This window comes from Martes martes (assembly GCF_963455335.1).
Source record: "Martes martes genome assembly, chromosome: 11".
Lineage (NCBI taxonomy): Eukaryota > Metazoa > Chordata > Mammalia > Carnivora > Mustelidae > Martes > Martes martes.
Window position 1 is genome coordinate 6319374 of NC_137899.1, and position 14790 is coordinate 6334163.

The following is a 14790-nucleotide window of genomic DNA, read 5'->3' on the forward strand; positions in this document are numbered from 1 at the left end:
TCTCTCTGCCTGCCTCTCTGCCTACTTGTGACCTCTCTCTCTGTGTCAAATAAATAAATAAAATATTTTTAAAAAACCCAAAAAACAATATTAGTTTCATCATCTTCACAAATATACCACGGTAATTCTAGAAGGTGTAAGGTAATGGGAGTCGTGGGGGGGACTAGATGAGGGGGGCATAGAAACTCTCTATATTGTCTCTGCAACATTTTTTAAATTTAAAATTACTCCAAAATAATAACTATTCTCAATAAAAATGAGGAAATTAATGAAAAAACTTCTTGTCAATGAATTTGACAATTAAAAAAAAAAAAGAAACCCACTTATAAGTCACAGGATGAGCATCCATATGTACTTTTCATTCCTTGGTTTTCATACTTATGAATTCACTATCCTCATTGAGTTGTTAATCCAGATAATTACTTTAATGGTACAAATTACAGCAGAAGTATTATAAAACTCTTGTAGTGATTAGAATGTTTTCCACAGATTTTAACAGATTACTAAAGCCCATAAGAAGAATACATATTTTCATTTCTGCATCAGACTTACACATTAGGGCTGGGCCTTTGTAAGGAACCCCCAGAGATGGACGATCTGAGAACCTCCCGGAGTTCAGTATAAGGAAGATATTTGAATGAAAATGTCAAAGCTGGAAAATTGGTCACTTTTGCAACTCACTTATTCTTTCAGCACAAATTTATTGAATGCCTAATGTATGCTAGGCAGTGTTCCAGGAGTTGAACAGATGCGTTAACAAGCCAAGCCCTCATTCTTAGGGAGCTTACGGGAGAGAAAGTGAACAAGCAAACAGATGCATCATACAGTTTCAGGTTGATAATCAAGTAGGATAAGGACAAGGAGCTTAGATCACCATGACCAATTGTGAGCTATGCCAGTCCTGCTACCTGCCTTTAATCTGTGTGAGGATATCAAGCTGATGTGAATTTTAAGATTAGCGGGTAGTTGACTGAGCTTTAAGAAATTTGGGACACTGAAATCCAAAGGAAACAAATGCTTAGCCTTTGGGGGAAACCACCAGCTGGAGAAGCTGGAGCAGAGAATTTTCCAGAAACTCCCCTCAGAGCCTTGCTCAGGAGATACTGATCAGTGTAACAAGATAGAAGTGAGTCCATGGACTGGCAGAGTGCAAACCCAGCATTGACAATATGCCTCTAACTCTAGTTGAATATCCATATGTTTGGACAAGTGCCCTTGTATTGTTCATGTTCCACACATGCTCTGCATGGGGACCTTGGCCAGTCCCTTCAAATTTCAGACACTGGCCACAAATAAGAGTTGAAACATAGGATTCCCTAGGGCATGGCCGAGGGTGCGGAAGCACGTGGAGCTGTGTCCCTGTCTTTGGAGGAAACGTGATGGGGATGTAAGATAAATGTGTCAAAACTGCATGGGCGCCACTGCTTATTTGGAGGTCTTTTTATTTCCCTTTTACATCAATACCAATCTCCATTTTTGCTTTTTTAGCTTTAACCAACCTGTTCCAACAGCCTATATTGTCGGTTATTCTAATAATCAGGATAGATATTTCTATAGTAGAGGCAAATGATTCAACTCCAAAATGTGACTTTCAATTCTATTCAAAATCAGCAAACCCCACTATTTATAAAGACAAACTAATCCATTTACAGAGGTTTCTCTCTGTAAATAAAAGATAGGAACCTATAAATTCTAATGTTTCAATACATATATATTAATATACTGATATATATTGTTATTATATATAACATATAGTCATATTATTATACTGATATATATACCATGATACATGTTATATATATGATATATACTATATATGATAATTATATAATTACATATTATTATATAATAATAATTATATAATATAGTAATGGTGCAATTACACACACACACACACACACACATATATATATATATATATACACATAATGGCAACCTCCGTTGCCAGCAGTAAACCAACTGCAGCAAATCACTTTTCCTGTGGTGGTTGGGAGTGGACTGATCTGTGGTGACCTGGTCAAGTGCCTGGTGGCAGACTTGTATCAGAAGACTGGCTGAGGCCAATGTTCCAGTCTGTAGCTTGAGACCAGGGCCCTTTCTGTGTGAAGCTAATGAGTTATTATGGGGATGACACTTACTAAACTGGCCCCAGCAGAGTTACATTCCAACAAACCCATCTTACCACTAATGTCTCATGGTTCCATACTCTCTCAATCTGATTAAAATTTTGACAAAATGGCTGCTCTACAATGGGCCTGTGTTGATTGAATCTATGTAAATACAGAGTGAGCAACTAAGATTAAAATAGATTAAATGATGCTCTGAAGGATGGAGGTGACTGCTTCTGCAATGGTTTGTTTGGACAAAGCTACTTGAAATTTGATCAATCTTTTAGACTCCTAAACCATTCCAACTGTAATTCCTAAATAGGAAAAAAAAATCATTGACTTCCATATTTTGAATTTCTTCCCCCAAAGTCCTTAGTAATATTTATGACATCAATGACAGCAAAGGTTGATTGCGTTCCCTCATTGGGCCAGTCACCTAATGATGGGCTTTATGTGCAAGTTCCCTATTAAGCAGGAAAGTGAACTTTGGAGCCTAAAGTAGAATTTAGACTTCTAATGGTTCAAGTTAGAAATTCATTTTGACAAACATTATTAACTGTAGAATATTTTATTTTGCACTGTTGGGTTTTGGGTCAATTATCATCTTAACAGAGATAGCTAAAGAGTGGAGTAAGGAAGCAACATGAGCTTTCTCAGGATCCTGATGCTCAGGCTATCGCAATAGAGAGGATTTTCATGGAAAAGTTGAACAGTGTGTTTATGCAAAGCCCCTGGGGTACTCAGATCCTTTATGGTAGCATTGATGTAAAGAAAAAAGACAATTTTTTTTTTCTCATTTCTATGAGGAAACTGATATGACTTCAGCACAAAGAGAATCTCAAGAAACATAGCACCCTGTTCATCTCCTGGGAGGTTTCTCATCTCCTCAGGAACACTAATAAATCAACCTTTGTTGCAAACCTTAGAGATGACACATCAGGTGCTACCTGGGAGCGTAATGCCACTTTGTCTACCTTAAAGACAAACAATGCCAAAGGGAAGGCAAAAAGAGAAAAATTTGAGATGGTTAGTCGCTCATATTATACACCTCTGTACATTCTGAGAAATGACATAGTAAGAATTCAATGTCTGTTTTAGTAATTCTATATTTTAAAATTAAGTGATGGTAATTTATAAAATTTAGGAAGCTATTATTATTAATGTGAGACTTTTTGCATGCCTGTACTGAAAAGACTTGGGAAAATGTGCATTATACTTAAAATAAATGTTGTCATTTTCATTTAATAAATGAAGGAACGGGGGCCAGAAGTGAAATTAACTCCTCCATGGCTGCTGACTTTCAGTAAGTAGTGCCTTGTCAATCTGGCACCAATGTCCATGTTCAAGATACCAATAATTTAATAATTTAATATACAAATAATTGTATATGGCTCAGTTGGTTAAGCATCTCACTCTTGATCTGGGCTTCAGTCATGATCTCAGGGTCATGAGATCGAGCCCCACCTCTGGCTCCACACTAGTTATGGAGCCTGCTTAAAATTCTTTCTCTCCCTCACCCTCTGTCCCAACCTACTCTAAAAAAACACAAGTAATTTAAAGCCCCTAACATATAATTTTTTCAGATTTGAGAAAAAGGGGGAATTGCTTTCTCACACATTTTGTGAAGCTAGTATAACCTTGACATCAAAATTCACAGGCATAAAAAAGAAAATAACAATCTGATTACATGAATGAACATGGAAGAGAAAATTCTGAATAAAGTATTGTCAGCCAAATTTCACTTAAAAAATATAATACCTCATGACGAAATTAGACTTATCCCAGGATTATGAGATGAGTTTAATGTTTGAAACACAATTGATAGGATTTATCACATTAGCTGGTGTGGTAATATGACTAAGGCAGAGGAAACATTTAGGGAAATGCAACATCCCATAATGATAAAATCTTAGCCAACTAGGAAAGAGAGACAACTTTTAAAATTTCATTAAGAGTATCTGTCTGCACAAAAAATACTCTGAAATAATAAGAAATCTATAATTGCTTTCTCTCCTTTCTTCATGACACACAGCTCTTAAAACCCTGGTAGTTTTCTGATTGGGGAAGCTGTGAGCATCTTCTTGTCCAATAGCTGGTCTTTGACCCTGGTTCCTCACCCAAGTCTCCTCAGTCCCTTGAAATTTCCTGAGTGATAGGAGCAGCTTTTGTTCTAATGAGGTGATTTTGTTCCTGAAGAATTTTAGCATGGGGGCTGGTCCCCGGAAAGACCAAGCTGTGGTTAGAAGTCTGTAACATTCAGCCAGACCCTCCACCCTCTAAGAAGAACAGTGGGGCTGGAGACTGAGTTAATAATCAATCATGTCTATATGATGAAGCCTCCATAGAAACCCAAAACAATCGGATTTGAAGAGCTTCCAGTCTTCTGAGTGCATTTACAGACTGGGAGGGTGGTGCACCCCAACTCTAGGGAGACAAGATCTCCTGTGCTTGGAAACCTTTCAGACTTTGGCCTTATACCCCTCTGTCTACCAGTTCATCTGTATCTTTTATTATATTCTTTATAATAAACTGGTGAGTGTGTCACCCTGAGTTCTGTAAATCATTATAGTAAATCATTATAGTAAATTATAGTAAATCATTATAGTAAATAGGAGGAGATCATAGTAACCTCTGACCTGTATCCAAGTTGGACAGAAATGTCAGGACCCTGCAGATCCACTAATTGTGATTGGAGCTGGAAGTGGGGGGAAGTCTTGTGGGGCTGGCCTTTCCCCTGGGGGAAATGCACTGAGTTGTAGTGCCAGAACTGAAATGTTGGACACCCAGTTGGTGTTCAGAGAATTGGAGAATTGCCTGGTGTTAGAACCCCCCCACACACACGCTTGGTGTCAGAAGTGTGAGTAGAGGAGACAAGTTTCCTTTAAATACTACAGCAAAAGTATAAAGTTAATAACTTTATAGTTATTACATGGATTTAGTTTAGTTTATTTACATGAAGTTAGGGTTTAGTTATTTACATTTAGTATTTACATAATGACTTTACAGTTATTACATGAATTTAGTTTATTTACATGAAGTTAGTTAGGGTTTAGTTATTTACATGAAGTAAAAATTGATAAAACTCAGCTTTGTTTCACATGTGTATACATTTCTCTATCTCTATATATCCATCTAGACTAAAATATAGAATATTTTGCTTACATTATAGGTTTGTTTTTGTTTTTTATTTTTTTAAACAGAAAGGAAGGTCAATTCTTGTCCTTTGATGAATGAAAATTATTAATTTTAATGTAGTCTAATTTATCATTTGTTTTATTATAGTTTCTAGTGATCAACTCTCATTTTTTACTGTTATTTTTAATACACCTTATAGTTCATCGTTCTTATGTTCTGTTCAATATATATTTCCATACCTTCAGACCATAAAGATACCACCCTCCAGCTTCTTCTGGAAGAATTCTATTTTTGCCTTTCACTTTTAGGTTTATGATCCATCTCTATTTTCTTTTTTGTGTATGGTGTAAAATACAATTTTTCATAATGGCAAAAGCAATGGGAATATGTTTATTAATGTTAAAATTAAATAATCAATGTTGTTGTGCTTGTACAGTGAAATACTACACAAGAGAAATACTATACAAGAACTACCACTGAAATGGTAAATGTCATAAACACAACCCTGAGCAGGACATATCGATCACAGAATGATCCATGAATCACATTTTCATCGAAGAAAAGTTTGTTTTTTTTTGTTTGTTTTTGTGTGTGTGTGTTTGTTTGCTTGCTTATTTTTTTGAGAAAAGTTTTAAAGCAGGAAAAAAACTGAGCAATACAGCTAGAGGTACCAAAGTCATCTATAAGAAAATCAGGGAAATAGTTATCACAGATTTCAAGAATGTAACAGTTACTGGGAAGATGGAAAGAGGAAGTGATAGCAGAATGTAATAAGGAGTCAATGCAGAGGCTGATCATAATCTGTTTCTCAAACTAAGTAGCTGGTTTTCTCTTAATCAAATATATGTGAACTTAAAAACAACAACAACAACAAAAACAAAACATGAACTAGAGTTACCTGGGTGGGTCAGTAGGTTAAAGCCTCTTCCTTCAGCTCAGGTCATGATCCCAGGGTCTTGGAATCGAGCCCCACATTGGGTTCTCTGCTCAGCAGGGAGCCTGCTTCCCCCTCTCTCTCTGCCTGCCTGTATGCATACCTTTGATCTCTGCCTGTCAAATAAATAAAATCTTAAAAAAAAAAAATGGACTATGATGAGGGAGCAGGAGGCTGGCTGAGGACAAAGAAAAAGCTGGCACCTTGCACCCCCTCTCCACCTACTCCCCTGGGTAATACGTGTGGGATTCCTCGGCACCCCTGACTGCCATAAATGAGAAACAAATAGTTAACTTGCAGAGATCACAATCCTGCAAGACAGGAGTCTCCCTTGGTTTACCAATGTCCTAGAGATCTACAAACAAAGAGGTTACCTTATCAATAGCACAATTTCCAGAGGCAAATAACTCAGTTCTTCAAGCCCTAAATAAAATTAAATTTCTTCTAAACCCAAATCTCACTAACAAGGACACTTGATAGGAGAAATGTGAAACTTTATCTCTAGATCTCCAAGATAGTGTCAAGAATCATTCCCACGCATATGGCCCACTGATATACCTCTAAAGGGTCTCATAAGAAGATTTTTACTACTAGTGATAAATAACCTTTCTCCCAACAATAGCTAGCCCCTCAAGGTCCTGGAGACCTTGCTTCCAAAATTCCTTAGAGACTAACATCATCCCCTTTGTTCTCACCTACCCAACTCCTGTGTATATAACCGGCCACTCCTCACATGCCCGGGGCAGCAGCTCTTCCTGCCCATGGGTCCTGTCCCCATGCTTTCATAAACCACCATTTTGCACCAAAGATGTCTCAAGAATTCTTTCTTGGTCATCGGCTCCGGACCTCAGCCCACCGAACCTCACTTAGGTTCTAGAACTTCATCAGACTATACATCATAACAAACTGGATATTTTAACAAACACACATGTAGAGGAAAATTCAGTGATAAAAGTCAATAGAACAATATTTAAACTTGATAAGAAAATAAATCTTGGGGACATTTTTTGTTTTGTTTTGTTGTTGTTGTTGTTGTTGTTGTTAGCACCTGAGAAAACTGTATTGGTCTTATCCTTCAGCAGAACAATTATTTTTTCCCTTTTCCTCTACAAATACGTCAAGTAAAAAGTACCCAAATTCACAGATCTTTTCATTGCACTCTCTAGCAGCAATAAGAAGGGAACGAAGGAGCAGGTTTGTAATAATTAAAACAGTCTTTTATTTCTATAAAAGTACTCTGGGCAAACCTGCTTCTTACAAGTTCAGAAACCCAAAGGCACTAACATTGAATTATATCAGCCTCTGGCATACATATCACTTTCCAATCTAGAGTTTTAAGATCTTCAACTTTGAAATTAATTACATTTAATGCTTTATTGAATTTTTCAATTACTGGTCACTCCTGGCCAGGACTCCTCTCTTGAATTCCTAGTGTGATATCACTGCCTTGTTTTTAAATGAGGGAAAATTGGCATCTGCTTTTCTTTTTTCATTAATTTGAGTAAGAAGCTTATTTCTGCCTACTTTGGAGCTGAAATCAGTTCTGAAAACAATGTTCTTTATATCAGAGGTTCTCAAGCATTACTGCACATTTTACAATCCTCTCACAGTTTTGAAAAATACCAATGCCTGATCCCATCCTAAGGAATCAAGTTTAATTCATCTGGGATGTGAAACAGCCTGAGGAATTTTGAAAGCTGTCTAAGTGCTTCTAATACTCAGTAAAGTTTGAGGATCACGGCTGTTCATTATCCTTTACATTTACTGCTTATGGATGTAGATTTTTAAAAAATAAATAAATGATAATTCGTTGTTAATGTCTAGTTATTGTATCTGGGCAATGAAAGAAAGGCAAATATTAGGATAAAATCAGTGAGTGATTTTTAAACACAGATGTTCAGTTTTTGTAAATTTTTATTATATTTGCTTTTAATCCAAGGAAACAGTCATTTTTTCTTTGATATAATTTTTAATCTCTGGTTTCTAGATTATTGTGAGCCAGAAGATATAATATTTGTGAATTATTTAATCAATAAGTGACTCTCAAAATTGTCCAGAATCTTCTATGTAGTTCAATAAAACTTTTAACCTAGGTTGGCTCTGGCCTCCATATTTTTGAAGGTGATGTTGTGAATGCCATCCAATCTGGAAATCCAATCCACAAAATTCAAGTGTACAGAATCCATAGGAATGTTTTTGCAAAATGTCAAATAGAAAAAACGGGTACATAAAAAACTGGATCTTGAACAAAACAATAGTTATAATTGTTAGCAAATTACTTGTGTGTGTTAATTCTAATGATAATAAAATTGCTAATTTTATTTTGCCTTATGCTGAGGTTATGCTAATTATAGTCAATATCACCTTGAATGATCACAAGCTACTTAGGAGATAATTGCTACTGTTATATGTCAATTTTAGAAATGAGGAAACTGAGGATTAAGAAATTTACTTAATGTAGATTTCATTCATTTCAATATGATTTTAGTCACTGAAAAATGAAGAAAAGTTTGGCACTTTACATGAATCTATCTATCATCTGTCATCATCATCATCATCATCTATATTCAATCATCTACTTATCTACCTTTCATCTATCATGGACCTGTAGATGAGTATTCGGTATTCTAAAGGTAAGCAGAATAAGAAATGTACATGGTTTTGAGGAAGGCAATTCAGATATAGAAAAAATAAGGCAATAATACCACCCCTTATTAAGTGTTTACTGTGTGCTTTGTATATCTTAAGTTCTTAAGAGGTTTTATTTTATATACCTATTAGTAAACCTTCAAGGTAGCTCGTGATAACACCAACTGGCAGGGGATAAGATTTTCAGAGAGATGGATAGATATATAATGGGGCAATAAATTATGTTCTTCAGTCTTTTCACAGTGTAAATGTTCACTGAGCTTCAAATATCTTCATTTTGGTTGTAGAATTCTAGCTTGTAATGAACTCATTAATTAAATGAATGAGCTGGAAGAATGAGTTAAACATTAAAAAACAAACGAACAAACTGGTAGCTTGAATATTATGAAGCCTGAGGACCAGGTAATGTATGTTCAAAAGCTCCAGCTCTGCTCTTTTATAAAAGTGTTTCCCCAACCCAGGACATCCTAATTCACAGTTGAGTCAGAAAATGCATTGCTTAGAATTTTTTTAAATAGTTTTTTACTTTAATTTTTTTTTTTTTTTCCAAAATCACCATAGAGCCACAGGTAGTTCTAAATGAAATAATACAGAAAGATTCCACATAGCCCTCACCCAGATTCCCCTAATGGTACCATTTTGCAGACTATATTACCATGCTCCAGCCAGGAAATTGACAGTGATTCACTACACCCACCTTATTCAGATCTTACCAATATTATGAGCACTGATGTGTGTGTAATTTCATCAAAACTATAGATTTATTTGACCATCATCATAGTCTGAATACGGAACATTTCTTTCTCCTTTTTTTTTTTTTTTTAAGATTTTATTTATTCATTTGACAGACAGAGATCACAAGTAGGCAGAGAGGCAGGCAGAGAGAGAGAGGAAAGCTGGCTCCCTGCTGAGTAGAGAGCCTGATGCGGGATCGCATCCCAGGGCCCTGAGATCATGACCTGAGCCGAAGCCAGAGGCCTAATCCACTGAGCCACCCAGGTGCCCCTGGAACATTTCTATCACCAGAAAGATCTCTTCTGCTACTCCCTTAGAGCTGCCACCATCTTATTCCCTTTCCTTCCCCACCTCCTGGCAACAAGTAAAATCTATTCTTCCTGTCTGTATTTCTGTGTGTATTAAATGTTGCATATATGAAATCGTCTACATAACATTTTTGAGGAGGATTTTTTTTCACTCTGTGAAACTCCTCTATGGTATATTTAAGTTTCTGCTTCTATCAATTGTTCCTTCCTTTAAGTCCTTAGTAAGTTTTTAAGGTACAGATGTGCCACTGACGGTTTAACATCTTATCTGTCATAGGATTTGTGAGTTTTCAGTTTAGAGCTGTTTAACCTAAAGGTGTTATGAACATAGTGCTCATGTTTTGGTGTCTGTATAAATTTTCACTTCACTGGGATAAATGTCCAAGGGGCTAATTTCTGGGTTACACATTTACTTTGTATAAGAAACTGCCTTACACTTTTTCAGAATGGCTGTACCACTTTACATTCACACTGAGTGAATGTAACCACTGAGTGGTTTTCTTGGCATTTTCACGAGCATTTTGGTGCCTTGAACAAAATGTTTTATAAGTATGCCATTGTAACTAGGCATGTTGTGACATCTTATTGTGGTTTTAATTTGGAATTCCTAGTATCTAATAAGCACATTCCATGTACTTATTTTCCATCTGTGTATCCTCTTTGGTGAAATGTTTCTTCATGCTTCTTTTTGCCCAACTTCTAAATGAATCATTCTTTTTTGTTTATTTTCCTATTGTTGAAAGAATATTTACTAGTATTTCACTTAGTTAAAATCTTTTCTAAAGTTTATAGGAGGGAGTTCTTTGTAAAGTAGATTTTAAGTATCTAACTTATCAAGCTAAATAAGTGTTTTGTTTATTAAACTTCACTATCAACGTTTCCTCTAAATTTCCATTGAGTTGATTGTAAATAAAGGCCTAGGTATATTATACAAATTGGTATAAATTTATCAGGTGAATTAAGATGTACTTTATGTCACTAAACCTCATGAATTGGTAGTATGCAATCAGTGAACACTGTAGTTAGAATGCTATTGGTTTCTTTCACGAGCTCCGCATTTTTAAAAATTAATTTCACTTTGATGGATTTTATTCATAGATAATTTATGGGATTGACTGAGAAAATTTAGGGTTTCTAATAAGAATTGTGGTATATATTTTCACCTTATTCCTTAAGTGAAAATGATTTTTTTAGAGGGGGGAGGGGCAGTGGGAAAGGGGTAGAGGATCTTAACCAGGCTCCAGGCCCTGTGCAGACCCTGACACGGGGCTCAATCTCATGGATCTGAGATCATGACCTGAGCCAAAATCAAGAGTGGGACACTTAACCAACTGAGCCACCCAGGAGACCCTAAAAACAATTTTTTTTTTTTTGAAGAATGTTATAATGCTCAGATAAAAATATTTTCCTTCCTACATTCTCCAGTAGTTCGGGATGGCTGTGGGTACCACTGACAACTAATGAAACAGAATGGAAGCCTAAGAAATTCTGCAATCTGGTTAAATAGTCTTTCTAAAATAGATTTACCCCTTCGGAGGACTTAACACTTGATGTCAGTCGAGTTTGGGCCTGGAGATTTCTATTAGGGAAAGTTTTAGCTAACTGGTATATTTTTTTCTTGTATGGACACCAATTCAATTAAACTCTAAACTGTTATATTGTTGCAATCCCAGTTAATTCACCAGGTTGAATTTCTTGCCTTGAAACACTTAAGCCTTAACCCCAAAGGCCCTGACTTTCTGAACCCCAGCTGTCAGTGTGGTGTCAGCCCTTTCTGTTTTGTTCACCGATTATCTGGAGATATTTTGGGAGGGAAACATACACTTTAAAGAATATTTTGAAACTTTTATATCCTATACATTAGTTTCTGGTTCAGTCATAATTTCCAAATATAGAACATTTTGTTCATGCTTCAGACAGTAGTATATGCATTCATCAATTGCCTTTCAATTCAATATTTTTTTTTTAAATGAATCACATACAGAGTGTTCTTTTGACCATTGTGTAATCACAATGAAACTGGAGAGGTGTCTGGGTGGCTCAAACGGTTAAGTGGCTGCCTTCGGCTTGGGTTGTGATCTCGGTGTCCTGGGATGCAGCCCTACCTTGGGCTCCCAGCTCAGCAGGGAGTCTGCTTCTCCATCTGCCTCTGCCTCCCTCCCCTGCTCATGCTCTCTCTCTGTCTCTCTCAAATGAATAAATAAAATCTAAAAAAAAGAAAAAGAAAAAGAAAGAAATCAAACCAGAAATTAATTATAAAAGACACAAGAGAAATCAAACACTTGGAAATTAACCAAAATGTATTTAAAGAATCCATTAGTTAAAGAGACAATTAGAAATACATTTTAAAAATATATAGAACTGACCATGCAGTTAAAGACATACATTTTCTAGGGGGTCTGAGTGGCTCAGGCCGTTAAGTATCTGACTCTTGATTTCAGCTCTGGTCATGATTTCAGGGTCATGAATTGAGCCCCCAGTGGTGCTTCATGCTCAACAGGGAGTCTGATTGAGTTTTTTTCTCTCTCTCTTTCCCTTTGCCCCTCCCCTAACACACACTCTCTCATTCTCAAAATAAATCTTTATATATATACATATATATATAACTGATCCTTCAGTTAAAGATTTAGTTTCTAGCCTCTTTTGCACCTAGATGTGGCCACATGTCTGAGCTCTGGCCAAAGGGACATGAACAGGTCGCTTGTGACCTTTTCTCACTTAAGCCCATACAAGGAAGATCATAGTTCATATTCCTCTTTTTCTTTTCCATGGTTGAAATATGGACTTTCCTCAGTTATCCCTCTGCAGACTGTTATATGAGAAATAATTTTTATCTTAAACACAGTTAATTTGGTCTCTGTTAAAGTATTTGATCTTGAACTTTATTACATTTCTACTTGAAGATGTTACAGAGATGTTTTTATTAGGAGAAAAAAGATAACACCTTGTAAACTGAAAATAATACAATTATTAACAAGGATTGTTAGGAGATACCTGAATACTCTCTGTAGCTTTTTTTTGGTCACCTAATCATAGTCTGGTACTGTTATTTAAACTTTCATGTGTGAATGGCTTATCAAGCAAAGCAAAGGTACTTTAGGCCAAACAAATACATGGAACTGAATGAAATCAAATGTCAACACATTAAAATATGTGTATCACATATAAAGCAGTATTAACAGGAAAATTTATAGCACTATATACTTATATTAGGAAAAAAAGGAGTCTCAAATTAATATCTAAGTTCCTATCTCAAGAAACTATAAAATGTAGAGAAAAATAAATGTCAAGAAACATGGAAATGGAAATAATAAAAAGCCAAAAGAAGTAAAGTTAAAATGGGAAGATAAGAGAGAAAATCAATGGATTGAAAAAGTATTTTTTTAAGTCAATAAAATGGATAAACTTCTAGAAAGATGGAAACAGATTAAATGAAGACACGCAACAACCATTTCCAGGAACAAAAGAGAGGCTACCACTCCATCCTGCATCCACTAAAAGGATGGTAAAGAAATAACTGTGAAAAACTTTACACTCATATATTGACAACTTAGTAAATTGGACCAACTCTTCAAAACTCATAAATTACCAAAATTAAACAAAGATGACATGCATAATCCATTGTCTTAGAAACTTTAAAAGAAATGGATTAGGAGAAGAGGAACTTCTGTTCTTTAAACCACCCAGTCTGTGGTATTTTGTTTCAATGCCCTACCTAGGTGACTAATACAAAACTGTTGTTTGAAAAGCCAAGTCATGGTACATCCACTTTCCAATGGTTGTCGTTTCAACTACTGTAAACATTAGGCTTATTTTTGCTGCTGTTGTGTGCTGAGTAATCATTTGTTCATTTATTTTACTGATTAGTGATTGTGCATTTAAGTCCGGAAATCACACATGTGGATAGAACATCAACAAATATGAGGAGTAAGTTTTTGATCAGAGTTGCAATCCACTTCCAATTTAGGAGCCAGAAGTTTCCCAGTTAAAGAAGTGAACAAACAAATAAAAGTAGATTCCAATTCTCAGCTTCATCCTCAGTTCAAAAGACTCATAGAAATACATATAAGAGGATTACAATAATTTGTTATTAAACAACTGAGTCACCCAGGTGCCCCATTGATTCATGTTCATGATGTTCCTGGAAATATTAAAGATCTCAGAAAGACCACTATAGATGTAAGCACAACATTCTTCCCATTAAAAAAAACAAAAACAAACAAACAAGCAAAAAACAACAAAAAAACCCCACAAGTATCACCTTGAAAATGTCTCTAGAACCCCTATTTTGAACCAATGAATTCTTCGACTGAGATTTCTACGTCCTTGAGGACATTTCTAGCTCTGCTACCATCTAGAACTTGTCCCATTTGCTGTGACTTTTGTAACGTGCACTAGCAAGTAGCTTGAAGACAGCAGAATGTCATCTAAAATGTCATCACTTGAAAGGGTGAAGTTTATGGATGAAAATCAAGGCTCAGTTTTTCTTTCTCTTAAATCAATTTTTCCATGATTTCTTGTGCTAAGTGGGGGAATTTTTTTTTTTTAAAGATTTTATTTATTTATTTGATAGACAGAGATTGCAACTAGTCAGGGAGGCAGGCAGGGAGAGAGAGGAGGAAGCAGGTTTCCCACTGAGCAGAGAGCCCGATGCAGGGCTCGATCCCAGGACCCTGGGACCATGACCCAAGCCGAAGGCAGAGGCTTTAACCCACTGAGCCACCCAGGTGCCCCTAAATGGGGGAAATTTTTGGCTAAAACATAAGAAGAGGTATCAGGGACTATGCTGAAAACAGGTGTCAAATTAAAAAGAGAAAACTTCCTGTAAGATTTAATGGTGTTTTACAATAAGCCATTGGAAGTTTAGCTCTTCTGAACTGATCACTCAGTAGCGGCGAGTTATTAGTCACTAGCTAATTGT